At 38.7% G+C, this 16,247-nt stretch overlaps 1 protein-coding gene across 2 annotated transcripts in view; it reads left to right on the top strand.

Annotated features, from left to right (window-relative positions):
* Positions 1–1,468: 1,468 nt before the first annotated feature.
* The window catches only part of TNPO1 (transportin 1), a 70,410-nt gene continuing 55,631 nt past the window's right edge, over positions 1,469–16,247 (top strand). The window contains exon 1 of one of the 2 annotated variants that reach the window (XM_048290857.1): positions 1,469–1,584. The gene's annotated coding sequence lies outside the window, so the exon portion shown is untranslated. The remainder of the gene's footprint in view (positions 1,585–16,247) is intronic. The other variant, XM_048290855.1, reaches the window with a different exon arrangement.

Raw genomic sequence — 16,247 nt, forward strand, 5'->3', positions numbered from 1 at the left:
CCCAAGCCTCTCCCCCGCTGCTCCCTACATGGTTGTTCTCCTCCCCTTGTTCTAGCTCTTTCCCTATCAATCACCCAAACCCCTCCTGTTGTTCCCGAAGGTCCAGTGTCCATCATCTGAAACCTCCCAATTTACCCTTATGTGGTCCCCATCAATCCCCCGAGACCCTACCCCTCTAGATACCTCCCCCTTTGGAAATCCCCTAAACCTCGATGCCCCATTGGGGCATGTGATCCCTTTCCCTCCTCCGCTTGGGGCTATTGGCCCAAGGAAATGTCTATCCTCGTCCATATCCCTCCCCTAGAGATTTCTATTGGTCCCCAGTTAAGCCATCCCCATTGTACCACCTCCCTTTATAAGAGGTTCCCTGGAGTTGCTCCAGGCTTGTCTCCTGGGGGTTGTCTCCACAGATTTGGGTTTTCCCGTGTGGCAAGCCTCCTTGGTACTTTTTATCCTCTCCCTCGTCCGGACTGCTGACAGCCACTGTGCCTGGAGCTTCAGCTCCCGTGGGCAGAGCTGAACTCCTGAGGGGCAGCTTTAAAGCCGAGAGCCTCCAGCTGCTCCCCACTCCTGTCGCACACCGCAGGGGCTAGCCTGGGCAGTGGTCAGTGGCGGTCATTGCGACAGGTAAAAAATATTAGCTTTCATTGTTTAATAAAAAGGTAGCTAGTGCTTACAGTCAAGGAGAGAGTTTTGCAGCACAATTAGAAATTGCTACTGTAACGTGCTGGGATGCCCACAGCCATGAATGAATATGCAGCGGTCTTCTTCCCAGGACACCTGGCCACATCATAGAATTATAGAACACAATGGTTTGGGTTGGAAGTGTGTTCCTCTGGACCTGCTCCAACAGGTCCATGCCTTTCCTGTGGTAAGGACTCCAGAGCTGAATATAGAAGCCAGACGGGAAGAATCACCTTCCCCAGGCTGCTGGCCTCATGTTTTTTGATGCAGCCCCGTATGCAACTGTCTTTCTGGGTGGCAAATGCACATTGCAAGATCATGTCCGACTTTTCATACGCCAGTACCACCAAGTCCTTCTTCTCGGGGCTGCTCTGAATCCATTCACTCCCAGAGAAGTCTGGGAAGACCCTGGCTGTGCACTTGCACTGCCTGCCTATGATGAAATCTAGGGTGCTCTACCTTTGCTATCTAGACTTTAGCCTCATTTTTTTGTTTTCCGTGATTTTGGCACGTGTCAGGCACCTTCTGTGGAGCGGCTGCTGCGGGAGGGGTCCGGGCGTGAGGGGGTGCGGGCAGAGGAGCCCGGCCTGGGGGGCCCAGGGGGAAGGATTCCTGTGCGGAGCCCGTTCGTGCCGGGGTGCCGCGGCGTGAGAGGCCGGGCGGGGCCGGACGGCCATTTCACCGCTGCCTCCATCCCGCCCGCCGTTGCCGGGGTGACCGGGGCAGCGGCGCCCCCGCCCCTGGCACCGCCCCACGGCCAATCGAGGGGCGGCGGCGGCCGAGCGAGTTCCCTTTGTTCAGCCATTTCGGGGGCCGGAGCGGCACCGCGCGGAACTGCGGAGGGAGAGGTCGGGCTGCTCCCTCGCCACTCCCCTGCCGCCGGGCTCTGGGATGGTGTGGGTACGTGTCCGCGTTGCGAGGGGCGGGCTGGGACGTCCTATCCCCGGTAGTCGCCGCCGGGTCCCCCGGCCGATGTCAGGGGCCTCCACGTCGCTGTTGGGCGGGGAGCCGTGGGGTCTCGGCCGTGGGCTGCCTCTTCCACTCCTACCGGGAATGGATTGGATGGATGGAATGGATGGATAGGTGGGTGGATGGATGGATGGATGGATGGATGGATGGATGGATGGATGGATGGATGGGTGGATGGAGAGATGGAGAGAGACGGGACAGGCAGCGGCTGGAACCTGAGGGCCCACGGCCTGGGTCCTGGGGAGGCCCCCGAGATACCCCCCAGCGTTTCCCCCGGCTCCTCCCGGTGTCACGGCTGGCGCCGTCTCTGCAGCACTGTAGCGAGCCGGAAAGTGAAAGTCGCTTCAGGATAGGGAACGTGGCCGTATTTCCTACCCTGGTTTCTGGCGCGCATGGGGTCCATGCTGTACAGATTTGGATAGGTGGGGTTTTAAATTTTTATTCCGAAATACTAGAGAGGCGAGAATTCTCGTGTTTGTCTAGTACTTTCGTTTGCATGGGAAGGTTGTTAATTTAACTGCTGGGCGGAAATTGACAATGGAACTTGTGAACCTTTTGTGGGGTGACTGTAAAAAGGACAAGAACGCTTTCTGGATTGGTATAAATGGCTTGATTAGTCCGCGAGATGTTTATCTCCTTGCTGAGAAGGTAATAATTCCTCTCACTTGACTTTCTGCTCAAGACCTGAGAAATCCTACTGTGAGGATTGTTCTGCGATGTATTCAGGCCACCACAGCTTCTTAACCTGTTTGCCTGTCCTCTTGCATAGCTACGTAGTCCTTAATGTGGCATTCGAATGCATCATAGGTGTGGTTAAATCTTTACAAAATGCACTGAACAAAAAGTTGACTTGCGTTCCTTCTGTAAATGAGTAATTGAACAGAAAAAATAGTCGTATTCCCGAACTCCTAAAAGGAGCCTTTGATAGAATTGGAAACTGAGCCCATAAGTCTTCATTCTACATCTGCTGTGTGAACTGTAATTATTTTTGAGTGATATGTGGGAGGATGGAGGAAAGGTGCTTACAACTGGGAAGAATAGTTTCTGCGTTATCAAAATTACTCTAGAATGCATTTTTCAAGATTTAGCTAACTTATGCTCAAAGCAGGATAAGACAAAAGAATAGTTATGATGTTGCAAAAACAGGGTTACAAAAGCAGTTTATTGACTGCGTTAAAGGAGGAGGGCTCTGGTTAGAATGAATATTGACTAAGGACCATGATTACTGTTGGATACAGGCAATGACACATTTCATGGACTAATACAGGTGCAAGCACAGCTACTACATTGTACTATGCCTTGTGACAGAGAGGTTAAAACAACATAATAATGGCTTTATGAATGTAGGCTTTTACTGGCTTATCTGACACACTTTTCTGTTATATTTCTTTAGAATCCAGTTTAGGAGTCCTTGTATGCGGGTATTCAATAAAGCAGGTATGTGTGCTTAACTTTTAGCTCCAGGGATGGAGCTACCTTTGAGTGAGGTGATAGGTATGCACAGAACTGTTCAGCAGAGTGGCAGAGCTGTGGTAGAGTATATGCTGTTCATGCTTCAGGCACACCAAGATGCTATGGCTACAAATCCTCCTTCATCAAAGCTGATATTCAGAATCTTTCCAGTTAAAGACTGGGGCTGAAATAAAGACTGACATTTTATCTTTGAAATGTCTTAATAATAAAGATCTTCTTTCATAGACCCAGTGTTGTTGTCAGTGTCATAAAACAAATTGTAGAACAGGTCTGTGAACTTGGTATGCACTGCGCAATGCATTATTATCAAACTGTGTCAGTAGCATGAAACAGGGAGGATTTTTCCTTTGTTTTTGAAAGGGTAGGACTGCTTTTTCATTACTTTCATGCCTTAAATATGTTGTTGTTGTGGTCAGTTTTGATCCCAGAAATTAATTTTACCCATTAATTTGGTTCCAAATTCTACAAACATTTAAATACATGTAACAGTAGTATGTTTCAATCACCAAATCCATTGCTTTCCACTGTTTTATATACTGATTTGGGTAGTTCAGGTAGCCTTTCTACATATATTGATAGATTTCAAACATATACTACACAATATTTTTATTGCATGTATTGTACATATATAATAATAATATGTTCATATACAGAAAGATACTAATATCGCTATATTATACAATTCATACTGAAATTATTTTAAATCTCTCATTGAAAGAGATATAGTTGTGTAGATCCACTGTTTAGCTTAGGTATGTTAGGTACAGACCTGTCATGTACATGGTGAAACACTGTACATATTTATACTTGTATACATGGATGCCTTTGAATATGGCATTTGTAATAACATTATGAAATAAACCTCCAAATGTCACTTTTAGCCTTTAGGAGGTTTTCTTTTCCAAACCAGGCTCCAGAGTGAAATTTAAACAATTTTAGAACAATTGTTTGTTAATTTCCTGTGTACTGAATGCATTTGAAATTTTGAGTTTGTGTATGTGTCTGTGTCTGTTCTATATGTCTGTCTCTATATGAGTGAAATCTCAAGGCATAAAATCAAATAAAACTTGTGTTTAAAGAAAATTTTTGGTTTTTAAACCTTGACTATAGAACAGAAAATTACTCTTAAATTATTCTCCTGTTAAGTAATTTAGTTTTGTAGAGCATTTTCTACAAGCCACTGTGAGATACCCTTAAACACTGAAAATGTGCTGCTTATGGTGAGCATGCCACTGAGTGCATTAGTTTAAATATTAGGTCAGTGCTATATATGAGAGAAGGAAAGGCAAGACAAAATGGTTTTGGCAGAGAATAGAAAATAGATAGTAGGTGGTACAGAGATGCAAGAAAACTTACTGTGTTAGAATTCAAAAAGAACAGACTTGCAGAAGTAATTGTGAGACAGTACAGACCAGAAGTTCCCAAACTTACTTAGTAGGTATGTGATTATCATCAGTCACTTCTGGTATCCAGGGTCACATGCTTTTCCAACCATGCCAAACTAGAGCCTCATCTATGGCTCTTCTCCCACCTTCCCTACTGCATGTTCCTATTATTCAAGCTAGAATTGCAGTCCAATGCTCACATTTAAGCTTCCCTTTCCGTTTGTGCACCCATACAAGTTTATTCTTCATTTCAGACTTCAGTCATATCCTTTCTCCTTCACATACCCATATCATCAACCTTCACCTCCAGCAAAATCAAAGTGGAACCTTGGCTTCCCCTGCATGCATGTACCTCCTTAATCCTGTTCTTCCTACTTCACCATGTCTTGGTCCTCTTCTTCTTCTATCCTGAACCAGCAGTGCAGGTCTGCATGGGGACAGCCGAGCTATTCATTGTGTTGAGTGTGGGTGGTGGCTGCCATAGTTCCTAACTGTTCCCACAGATTTTGTGGAGGCCAGGGGGGCATTGCTGTGCTGGCTGTATATGAGCAGTGAGACCCAGAAGCTGTGCCTCAGTTAAGTTTTGAATGTAGCATGGAAGGAAGCATAAGTGGCATCTGCACTACACTTTGACCACCTCTTTTACAGATAAGGAAGAAAAGTCAGTAGCAGACAGGTGTGGGAAGGCAAGAGTAATTTTCATCAGAGACTAAAAAGAGCACATCTGCTTCTTCTACCAGATAAGCTAAATCAGTGCAAAAATCTAAACAGATATTTCAGTCTGTTTTACATCAGTTTTGCTTGAGTCAATTCATCAGGGGAAAAAAAGCCAACCTTAAATTACAATAAATTATTCTTTTGTGCAGGCAAGCCTCAAGCCATGTCTCTGGAAATCAGGAGTGACTGTAGTCCATTAAGTGTAATGTAAATAGATGAATTTGGCATAAGAGGTGGAAGCTTCAGTTGTTGAACGTGGCCCACAAAAAGTAGTTAAAACCAAACAAGATGAGCTTTGAGTGGGAGCTTTTGGACAAATGGGAATCACATTAAAAAGAACACAAGACTCATGTAATTGCATTCTTTACTTGCATGTAAGAAAACAGTCATCGCTAGGCAGAAAACATTGGTGTCTGAAGCAGAGATGCTTTTGGAGCCCCTTGGAAAAGGAATAGAAGTAGGTCAACTGATGACAGGAAATAACCATTTTAAACCAGTTTAAAAATACTTAGTTGTTTCATTATTCTCTCTAACATAGAGAGCATGTATGCCCTTAGTGCAAATATATGTGTGTCTATATATCATATGTTCAGATGTCTTCCTGTCTTAAAATCTTTTCATCTTTAATAAGTAAGAATTTATTTGGTCATGTGATTACATTGACAAATTACTTCAGACACCCTCCTTACAAAATCTTCCATGTATCTGTAGAAGACTTTATATTGTCTCCTTGTTGTTTCTCCACCAAAAACTGGGTAACACACTGTAACCTCAAAATTCTTAGCTTCTGGAGAATCCCCTATTTCCCCAGGAGATAACTGTTGGGTTTTGAACCAATGAGTACTTGTAATATATTTTACAATCTGTGATGATAGTATGTTTTTCAGTTTAGCAAGGAATCCTATCAGGTTAAGCATTGTCTATTCCAGTGATTCTCTTAATTTCTTGGTGATTACACAGAATCAAAATAGCAAACAAAAATTAAATACAGCACAATTGGCAATACTTGTAGCGTCCCTCATTTGCATTGTACATTTCAAGATACTCTTGTTCTGGTTGCTACTTCCACTTGCAGTCTTTTCAGATGTGGAGTGGAAAAAATGATGCTGATGAGGGAATTCTAGGTTAATCTTGCCTATAACCACCACAGAGTTCAGCTGTTGTGTGGATTGTTTTGTTTGTTGTTTCTATTTTTATTTTTATTAATTGCTTTATGATGTTTTAAAGATGAAAAATTTCATTTAGATATGAGAAAATTAATTACTATATGAAGCTGCATTTTTTAATATTTTCCCAGTTGAGAATACGAATTTTTGTATCAGCACATGAGTTTGAGAATCATCAGATATTGAGGATACTGTCCTTGCTTTGTTTCTTTTGTTCCAGGTAACAGGGATAATGGATCATAATGAGTCTTTGATAATTTTAGCTCCATTGGGGTGGGATTCTCTCTCTCTCTTTTTTTTTCTTGTTTTTTTAAAGGTTAAATGAGATAGCAGAGGCTACCTTTTGATGATCTCACTGTAGGTAATAATGGTTTGGGTAATAATGCAGATTTAATTGAACATAAGGACAATTTCTTTGCCACAATTTTTTCTTGGAGCTTAGGAGAAAGAGTATACCCATGGGAACAAATAACTACCCTGAATTGTGTGAGGGCATACAAGTTGTACTTAAACTGTGGTGGAAATTTTAAATGTTGGCCTGTGAATTATTCGTAATCTGACTTGCTATTTTCACAGATAAAATGTGACACTTATATATATGTTTGGTTCTGATGTAAAATTCTACAGGTAGAAAGAGCAATAATAGAAAATAATATTTGTATTTTTCTTCATATTTTCTTCTTGCTCTTGTTTTATCAGAGATAATAGCAGAAGTTGTAAGAGTTAGAATTAAGTGTGATACAGTGATAAGTAAGGTGAGACATTAAAAATTAATTTGAGAGTTTGATATCTGTGATAAAATATTACACGTCAGAAGGAATTCTAGAAAAGGTGCTGTAATACATGGTTTTGTGCTCTGCAACATCCCTTCTAGTGTCTTCTGTGGAGCTTACAAAAAGGTACCTCAAGTTCAGAGTGGTTAGATATAGTGTAATATTTTAATTGCAATTTAATCCTTGGGTCCTCCAGAAGATGATATCAATGTAAGATAATAAAATTCATTACTCTACTGCAACAGTACTGTGTAGATTAATTACTTCAGCCCTGCTAGGGCCAGGTAGGTCTGAAAGAAGGCAAACAAATTTTTACTTCAGTGAAGCTCAGCTGTCCTGTTTACATTTTCAGTAAGTGTTAATTAGAGAGAACAATTTATTATACAAATGTCCTTTCAGATTATGCTAATTTAGTTATGTGTTTGAAACTGACCTCAGATTTCCTCAGTTAGACTTTTAAGTTCAATTTTGAAATCCTGAAAAAGTATTAAAAATCAACATTGGTCTTATCTATACTGAACAGCTTTAACTCTCTTGGTGTTAAACCATCAGGCAAGACCAAGTTTTATGAAAATGTTTTTATTTGTGTATAAGACACCTTGTTTATAAGACATTCAATACATTGTCAAACAGTCAGGTTTGTTATTGAAGATAATTTGAAAGAAGTTAAAAAAACCTGGCTGCCTTATTATGCAGAAAATTGCTCAATTTTTTTTTGCAATTTAATATGTCATTTTATACTTAATTTTCAGGTATGGTAGTGCCCAGAAGCTCTACATATAAGGCTCTAATGTGTCAGGCATGTAATGAAACAGCCTTTTCTGCATACTATTTACAACTGAATGACAAAACAGAATATAAATGTTTTCCAGTAGGCAAATACAGGGAGAATGAGAAGTATGAGAGAGACTTAAGACCTCTGTGAACATTTCACCTAAGGAGAATTTCCACATAAAAAGTGAGAAAGGGCAGAAAGTATCTTGGAATGCTTTTTGTATTACACATTTTAAAGGGCATCATATGACAAAGCATGGTGCAGGTCAATAAATTGATTCTCAAGGTGAAGATCATAAAATCACTAGCAGGAAAAAAAGCCTATATTCTGCATTATGATAATGTATAAGAACTGTTATATAGGGGAGAGGTGTTAATTTATTCTTTTGGCTATAAACAGTTCAGCCTGTAACTGTAGTTTCAACTCTTCATAGCTTTATGTTTCATGTAGTGGTTGCATACTTTTTAAAGACAAAGATGATTTGTAGAATGCCAGTAAGTTTATTTAGTGGAGTTGGTGAAGTGATTTGCCACCAGTTTTTATGAAAAACGTATTTTAAGTGGCCTTCAATTTATTAAATGACCTGTGCATTTAAGACAGATTGAATTATTTTAAATTACAGTTTCTCCACTAAATAAATTTCTTTTATCTTTGGGCGAGGGAAAAAGAAAAGCAAACCTTTAAAACCCTTGAATTTTTTTTTTTATTGGTTGTTTTGTTTATAGCATTTCAAGGGAATTCATTTACATATGTATCATTTAGAATAAGGAACTGATCACAGCAGCTAGTCTCTGATTCAAATACATTCTGATATCCTTCACAAACCAACATATAAGTATTTAAATGACTAAAATATTGAAAACTTATGACTTAAGTAAGAATTACAATTAGATTCTTCATCTAATTGCATTTTTACATGTTCAGATTCTTTCAGTCTACCTCACTTTTCTAACCCGAACGCATAATGTACTTCTAATTTAATTTTTTGTTTCTAATGTTTCTTCTTTCATGAAATGCTGCATTTGAACCAGAAGGACGTAAAAGAATTGCTAAGGGGGCTGGTAGCAAGTTGATTAAGGCTGCATAAAACTGCTCAAGGAATTTTATGTGATCATTCATCTGTACAATAACAGTCTCTATCTGTGCATTAACAGCAATGTAGCCACTTCAGCACGGGAGCTTTAGGTAAGGTGAATTACTTGCATTCAGATTTGCTTGCAATTTCCTTTACACTGGTTCAATATTGTTTCAAAACTGATCTAACAGCTACAGTTGTGAGAGGCTAGAAATGAGAGAATACAGTAAGAATTAAACTGTTACACTTTTGTTTTTAAATTGCTTCCTATATTTGTGCCTTTTTTTAACTAGACAGTATAAGTCCACCTGTCTACTTGTAATTATTCAGTGCTCTCTTAACATCCATTGCTGAAAAGGGCCATGAAGATCTGTGTAGAACAATTCTTTAGGTTTTCTTCTGTGATATCTGTTGGCTTCAAACTATAACAACTTGAATATCTTGTTTAATTGGAAGTCTGAGACCTCTCTAAAACCTCATCTTCAGATGTCATATCCAAGAGCATTAATATGCTTAAACTGAAAAAGTTAAAGCATTCTTCCACTGGTTATTTCTACTGGATATTCAGTGTGCATCTATTAATGGAAATAGTCTTTGCTCTTAAGATTATGCTGCTTTCCTTGCCACAATATGCAGTCAGTTTTATTGCTTTGGTCAAATGAGAACTGGAAATCTTCTTTAGGAATTTTTAATATTGTTTTAATTTGTATTAATAATGTGTCTTCAATAAGACAGACATTTCTCTGTTCTTCTGTAGTTGTCTCACAAAATTTCTGTCAAGTTAATTTTGAAGCACTTGGATCATACTGTTCGTTGTATTAAACAATAATAAATTCAGCTCATATAATTACTTATCCGAAAATATTGATGTTCAGAGAAGGCAAAAACATTGGTTTTGATGTGTCTGCAAATTCCACTGTTTATATAGATGCAGGAACAGTTTGGGGGTGGCAGTACTTCTGCCTTTATTTACTCCCTTGTTTATCTGAGGCTTGAGAAACAAGGATTGTGCAGTCATTCTTTAGCATTCTCATTAAGATCAGTAAGTCCTATTTGCTTATTTACCTTAAGAGTTTTGCTTCTTTGGTTAGGGTGGTTAGGGTATCATCCTTTTGTTTATGTGTATGATTGGAGCAGTTGACTGCTCCCACTGAGGAACACATTCTCTTTTGGAGGGAGCTTCATTCCAGATCAGTAATTATTTCCTCACTCTTTTCCATGAGAATGTAGTTTCTTTATATTTATCTGACATTAGAGATTAGAGAACACCCTGTACTCAGGCTCACTGGGTAAGACCGAATTCCAGTTTCTTTCTGAAGGTTTGTAAATCTTCTTCCACTTGTGTACCTGCCAGCTCGTCTATGACTCCACCCATAAATCCCTATGCAGGACAGATACCTGCTTACTGGAGACATGCAGGGACTAATAGAAACTGAAATACTGCCATTTCCTTGAGGCAACAGCATCTTAAGAACCTTAGATAAGCCACTCACTGCAGTAAGGAAATTGATCAGCTATGCAGGGAAGAATACACTAGCGTTCTATTACAATAACCAGAGATAATGATTTAGCCAGCACTGTTGCTGTCAGTATTGCACATATCACCAAAGCACCAGTGTTGTCACCAATGACAGATCAGACAGTGGTAGTGTCACTGACAGTCGCATGTCTTAGTGCATGTTCTGTGTGTAAAGGTTTTAAAACACATGGAGTGTTCAGAAAAAGTCTGGGAGGAAAGTAGGTGAGTGTGTGGTTCTGAATTATGTGTATCCTGGGATGCAAGGTATTTTGCCAAGAAGTAAAAATAAAACCTAATCCTGATTAATCAGGTCTTAAGGCTCCCAATATAATTTTTGCCTTGAACCCTGTACTGAATTCCTAATTATGCCTAATGGCCTTTCCAGAGGAGACTTCTCAGTTTTTTGAGACTTCCTTTGTACTCATTTCTTTACAGTTGGTTTCTTTCCAGTGAGTGCATACCATGAAAAGACAGTGGTCTGATTTAAACAGTGTAAAATAACTAATTTTAGTAATTTAAATTGGAAAGTCAAAATATTTAATTTTGTGTATTTGGTTTTAACTTAGCTTTTCTTTTCCACAATAGATCATTTTTACCTCATTTATGCATCAAAACTTACTTACAAATAAATACGCCACTTGACGTGTATTTGTTACCTCTTTCTACTAGCAAAAGGTCTTCAGCACCTTTACAAGTTCTGTATCTTATTTAATGAGATTCCTAATTTTTACCTTCTAATGTATTATTATTGTTTATGATTGTTAAGATAGTGTTGTACAAGAAGGAATTTAAATTTGTGAACTGTTTCATCGGGAATATGTACTTTTTAATATACATTTTGCTCTAAACTTGGTTGGTTTATAAGTGCCTACATTTTGACAACAGTTGGAGAACTTAGATGTATTTTAGTTCATCATGGTGCAGACTTTTTCAAAATTAACTTAAAAACAGATCACTGCTTACTTAGATTAAGTTTTTTTAATAATTGTGAGTAACTTAATTTTAAATAAACAATGCATTCTTTTCAGGGCCAAGAACTTCCCCAAATTTGGCACTATCCCATGATGAGGTGTTATCTCCTTTACGTTTGCTGGTTTTAGTAGCAGAGATGACTTTGTCTGCAAACATTACTGAAAAAGAAGAGCAATGGATGTAAATCACGTGCCTGTGCCTGTCTGTCTTGGCTGAGCCATGTGAGAGGAACGGGCACCATGGAGTCTCTCACTGTATGACTTTCCTTCCAAGATTTGCAGGGGCTAGAACCACCTTTTCAAGCATGCAGTAAGTCAAAAGAGGAATCTTGCATCTGTTAGTGTCTTTATTTTTATTAATCTCTGTTAGTTGATAAGAATGAATGCATAACTGAAGGAAAGTGAATGCTAGAATTTCAGGGACTGCATCTTTTTTCACAGTCTTATACCCATCCAGGTATAAGGTTTTTTTAAGCCGTGACTTCATTTTTAAGTTATATCTGCTACTTGTCTCAGATGTTTTCAGAAGTCTGCATTCTGATCTGTCATGAGGAACAGGTTCCAAAGCTGTGTATCATTTTGATTTTTATCTGCATCTTGAGGAAGCCTGAATTACTAATTAGAAAAACAGAAGTTCAGCAAAAATCCTCCAGCAGACATCAGTTGCTTTGCCTCCTACAGCTCAGAGAAAGAAATCTTACTCTATACTTTAAGTAGGGAGTAGAATAGGGTTCATGTGCACTTGACACTAACCATGTTTAAAAGAGTTTTAAGCTGGCAAAAATTGTATGCTGGATTTCAGACATGAAATTTGACAGTAGAGGTTTAAATAAAACTGGGCTCTCAAGAATGATGCCTTTAATCCTTTGTACACCCACTTACTCCCTTTACTAATTTCGATTTCAGCTGATTGATCTGGTATTTTCTGTCACAAATTCATGAGGTGATGTTTTTCTCAAACAGCTCTCCATTTGGTTTTAGATTGTTTTCTGACTGCCACCATTAAAAGCATGTCTAGATACTGCCGTTCTAGTATCCAACATGTGTGATTTCAGTGGGGCAAATCATTAGCCGCACACTATTTTTCCACTTGGTATCTCTAGCTGTGGAAATGAAATTATCATAGAATCATCAAGATTGGAAGGGACCTACAAGATCATCTAGTCCAACCATCCATCCAGCACTACTACTGTCACCCCTAAACCACTAAACTACATCACCCAGTGCCAAGTCCAGTTGCCTGTTGAACACCTTCAGGGATGGTGACTCCACCACCTCCCTTGGCAACCTGTTACAATGCTTGATCACCCTAATAGTGAAAATTTTTTTCTCATGTCAGAATCTCTCCAGTCTCAGCTTAAGATCATTTCCTTTTGTCCTCTCATACTGGTACCTTTGAAGAAATGGTGCATCCTTGTCTAGATTAATTGATCAAAGGCATTTTAAATCTAGAGATCTTTGCAGTTTTGCACTGTCTACTACTTCATTCAGCTGGACTTTTCATGAATTACAAGAATGGTATTCCATCCTGCATTCCATCAATCCTTGATTTCTAAAGCAGAATTCAAAATCAAAATGCTTCTGATGATGTTCTAGTTGGTGAAAGCTTGACAGGTTTTTGTCCCTGCAGCTGAAAATGTTACGTATCTTATTTAGCCCATGAACAGCAAGAGATTTGGGTTTCAGTTTTGACCTGTACATAAGCCTGTGCTATATGTTGGTGTTTGTTATCCTAATTTGAATTAAGTCTTACTTGTTCTACAAAACAAGAAATATTAGTGCATGCTGAGGCCAGCGATCCATTTTATCCACAATGGTGTGGTGGTTTTGTACCTTCATATATATGGAAACTGTATTGCTGTGCTCTTTCCTCTATGCTCGTTTGATGCATGAGAAGCAGAGGTATTCATTAAATAAAGAGGGAATGTACTTCTTGTCAGTAGAGTGGAATTACAGGCTGTCAGTTTATCCTGAGTACTGTTTCATCTGTTCGATGGGATTCCACGGCGTAGGCTTTTACAGACATTATCTGCAAAAAGAAATACTGCTCCTCACCTTTGAGAAAAGAAACCGTGAAATCGTGGATGGTGATTGCAACAATAATGAGCTCTCCCTTTCACACAGGCAACAGTGTAACAGATTTCATGAGCAGATATGTTATTGTAACTGTAGATATGCTTGGAAAAAGTCTATCATCAAACTGATGGCATTCCATGGACAGCAAATCACATTACAGGTTTATTTGCCTTGAATATTGAAATGCCAGTGTTCCATTATGAGGTGTTGTACTGTTGGAACATTTGTATACATACACAATTTCTAGTTTCATATACAACATAAGACAAAACGAATTCTGGCTAGAATTGTCTCAGGAGAGTAGAAAGCTAACATAATATCTCTCAGTTTCTTCAGCTTCTTATTCTACTCCTAGACCTACTGACCAGAGAAAGTGAATAACAGTAGGAAATAATGGTCAATTAATGGTACACAAGTCTGAAGTTATACTACCTGAAAGCCCATACATTTGCTGCTTTGAATGTTAATTGTATCAATGAAGCAAATTCTTAGTTTGATACATCCACAAAACTTTTTTCTTTATTCCAAGGCTTATGATTATATGGTGAATCATGTTGAATTTTTTTTATCTTCTGCTAGGTGGTTTTCCTCTTGGCCTTTTGTCATCTAATGTGACACTGAAGAATCTTAAAAAATGGGGGTTTTTTTGCAACCGTTGTTACCAGGAAGAGATTCCACTCCTGCATTTGGCAACTTAATATCCTTTGTGCCAGTCTTAACCACAAAGTTCTACCTTCAACAGAATTACACTTGCAATAGTGGCTTGGGTAGTGTTGCATTAAAAAACAGTAAGCTTACAGCCTTTTTTGGCTCCCATTTTTATACAACTCAACACAAATATGAAGTAATGTTGAGATCCCATCTTAAAAATATTTTTCTGAAGTTCGCTTGGGCTTCTGTTTAAAACAATCCTTCTATCATAACCAATCAGCTCTGGAAAAGTAGAAAATTAATTTCATGGATGTTTCAGTCAGGAACACAAAATCCTTTCAAACTGTCTTCAGTCTCCTTAGTACCCTCTCTGGTGCTTCGCAGGGTTAAAGTGTCTTCTTCGTAAGACTATTCAAATTAATTGTTGTGTAATAAATACTAATCTTGTATCATACGGCTGAACTCAAAGACTGCACCAAATGTTTTAGAATGGATGCTCATTTGATATGTTGGATGTGAGGACTATCAGTATTTTTTTAAAGTGAAAACTTAGGGCACATCTCCAGGCACAAGGCATTGCAAAATAGTACAGCAGTAGCTATTCTGCATGAGCTCCTTCACATAGACACATTTTTTCTGTGTTATGAGAGCTTTTCTTTTGCTTAGCTTAATCTACATCACTCTTAGCTTGACATAAAAGGGTTTAAACAGAAAGCTATTGTGGAATATCTGTTATTTCCTCTGTGCATACAGTCCTATGCAGAGAAACACTATAAGCAGTTTGTGTGGAAATTCAGAAGCCTGGATTTTAGCAACTGATTGAATGATTGATTACCATTAATAAGTACCAATATTACAGGTTAAAATGCCTGAATTTTATGACAAGAAGGTTGCTATTAGAATTCTCTCAAAATTAGAAAAAAAATCCAATTTTACCAGTGGAATAACACTGAACAGTGGGAAAAATTTTCTCAAGGGTCAAGTGGCTGAAACTGTCTAACAGTTCTGAAATGATGACTATTTTGAGAATTAATATTTATTAGAGAATAAGTATTTGAAACTAGTTTCAAAACCACTGGCAGTGACAAGTTGTAGTTCCAAATATACAGCTTGGAGACTATCGCATTTGAGGGATGGGACATTTTCCTAGCAGTGCAGATCTCAGGTTTTTTTCTGGTTGATTATTGGGAGGGATTTGCACCAGTCTGCTGTTTCTTTTTTAAGTGCACTGAGACTATGGAGGGATGGGGTGGGTATTCTATTATGAATCTCCTATTTGTTCTGTCTATATGTGTTTTGAGTATCATCTGTCAATTAATACATGTTGCTGATCAGAAACCAGATTCTAATCCAAGTTCCTGTTAGTATCTGTTTACAACATAATGAAAAGCAACAAGAGAGATTAAAAGACATAGCATCAAATACACTCTAATGTGATGGTAAGGACACTTAGCAGAAAAAAAATTGGGTTAATCACCTTAGGAAGAAGCAAGAATCAAATCCTGTCTCATGCATTCACAGCTACTACTCTGAAAAAACCTGGATTTTGAATCGTGTAACAGCGGTACATATGGTAGTCATTTATTTTTTTCCTTGTATGCCATGTATGTGTCATTTCAGTGTGAATTAATGGGGAATTCTGAGAGAAAAATGGAAGAGAAACTGAAACAGACAACGGAAGATAATTTCTTGTAGGCTTGTTGTGGACACTTAAGTAGCAAACTGCAAGGTCTTTGAAGAGAGAAATATATTAAAGATATAGGTTAGTGTTTGGGCTTGTAATTGTTTTGTTTGTTTGTTTCAATATTACACATTGTGATAACAGTGGATTATGGCTAGTGCATGACTTCTGAAGTCTGCATAACAGAGAAATCAAATTTTAGCCTCAGCATTTGTGCAAGAGTTCTGTCTTCAAAGAACTTCTGTAATCTTAACATTTATAGATGAAGTGTGTCAAATTCAGTTCTGCTGCATTTTGCTGATCAAGTGGGATGAACCAGGCTGTGTTTTGGA

The sequence above is a fragment of the Corvus hawaiiensis genome, chromosome Z (genome assembly GCF_020740725.1).
Source record: "Corvus hawaiiensis isolate bCorHaw1 chromosome Z, bCorHaw1.pri.cur, whole genome shotgun sequence".
Lineage (NCBI taxonomy): Eukaryota > Metazoa > Chordata > Aves > Passeriformes > Corvidae > Corvus > Corvus hawaiiensis.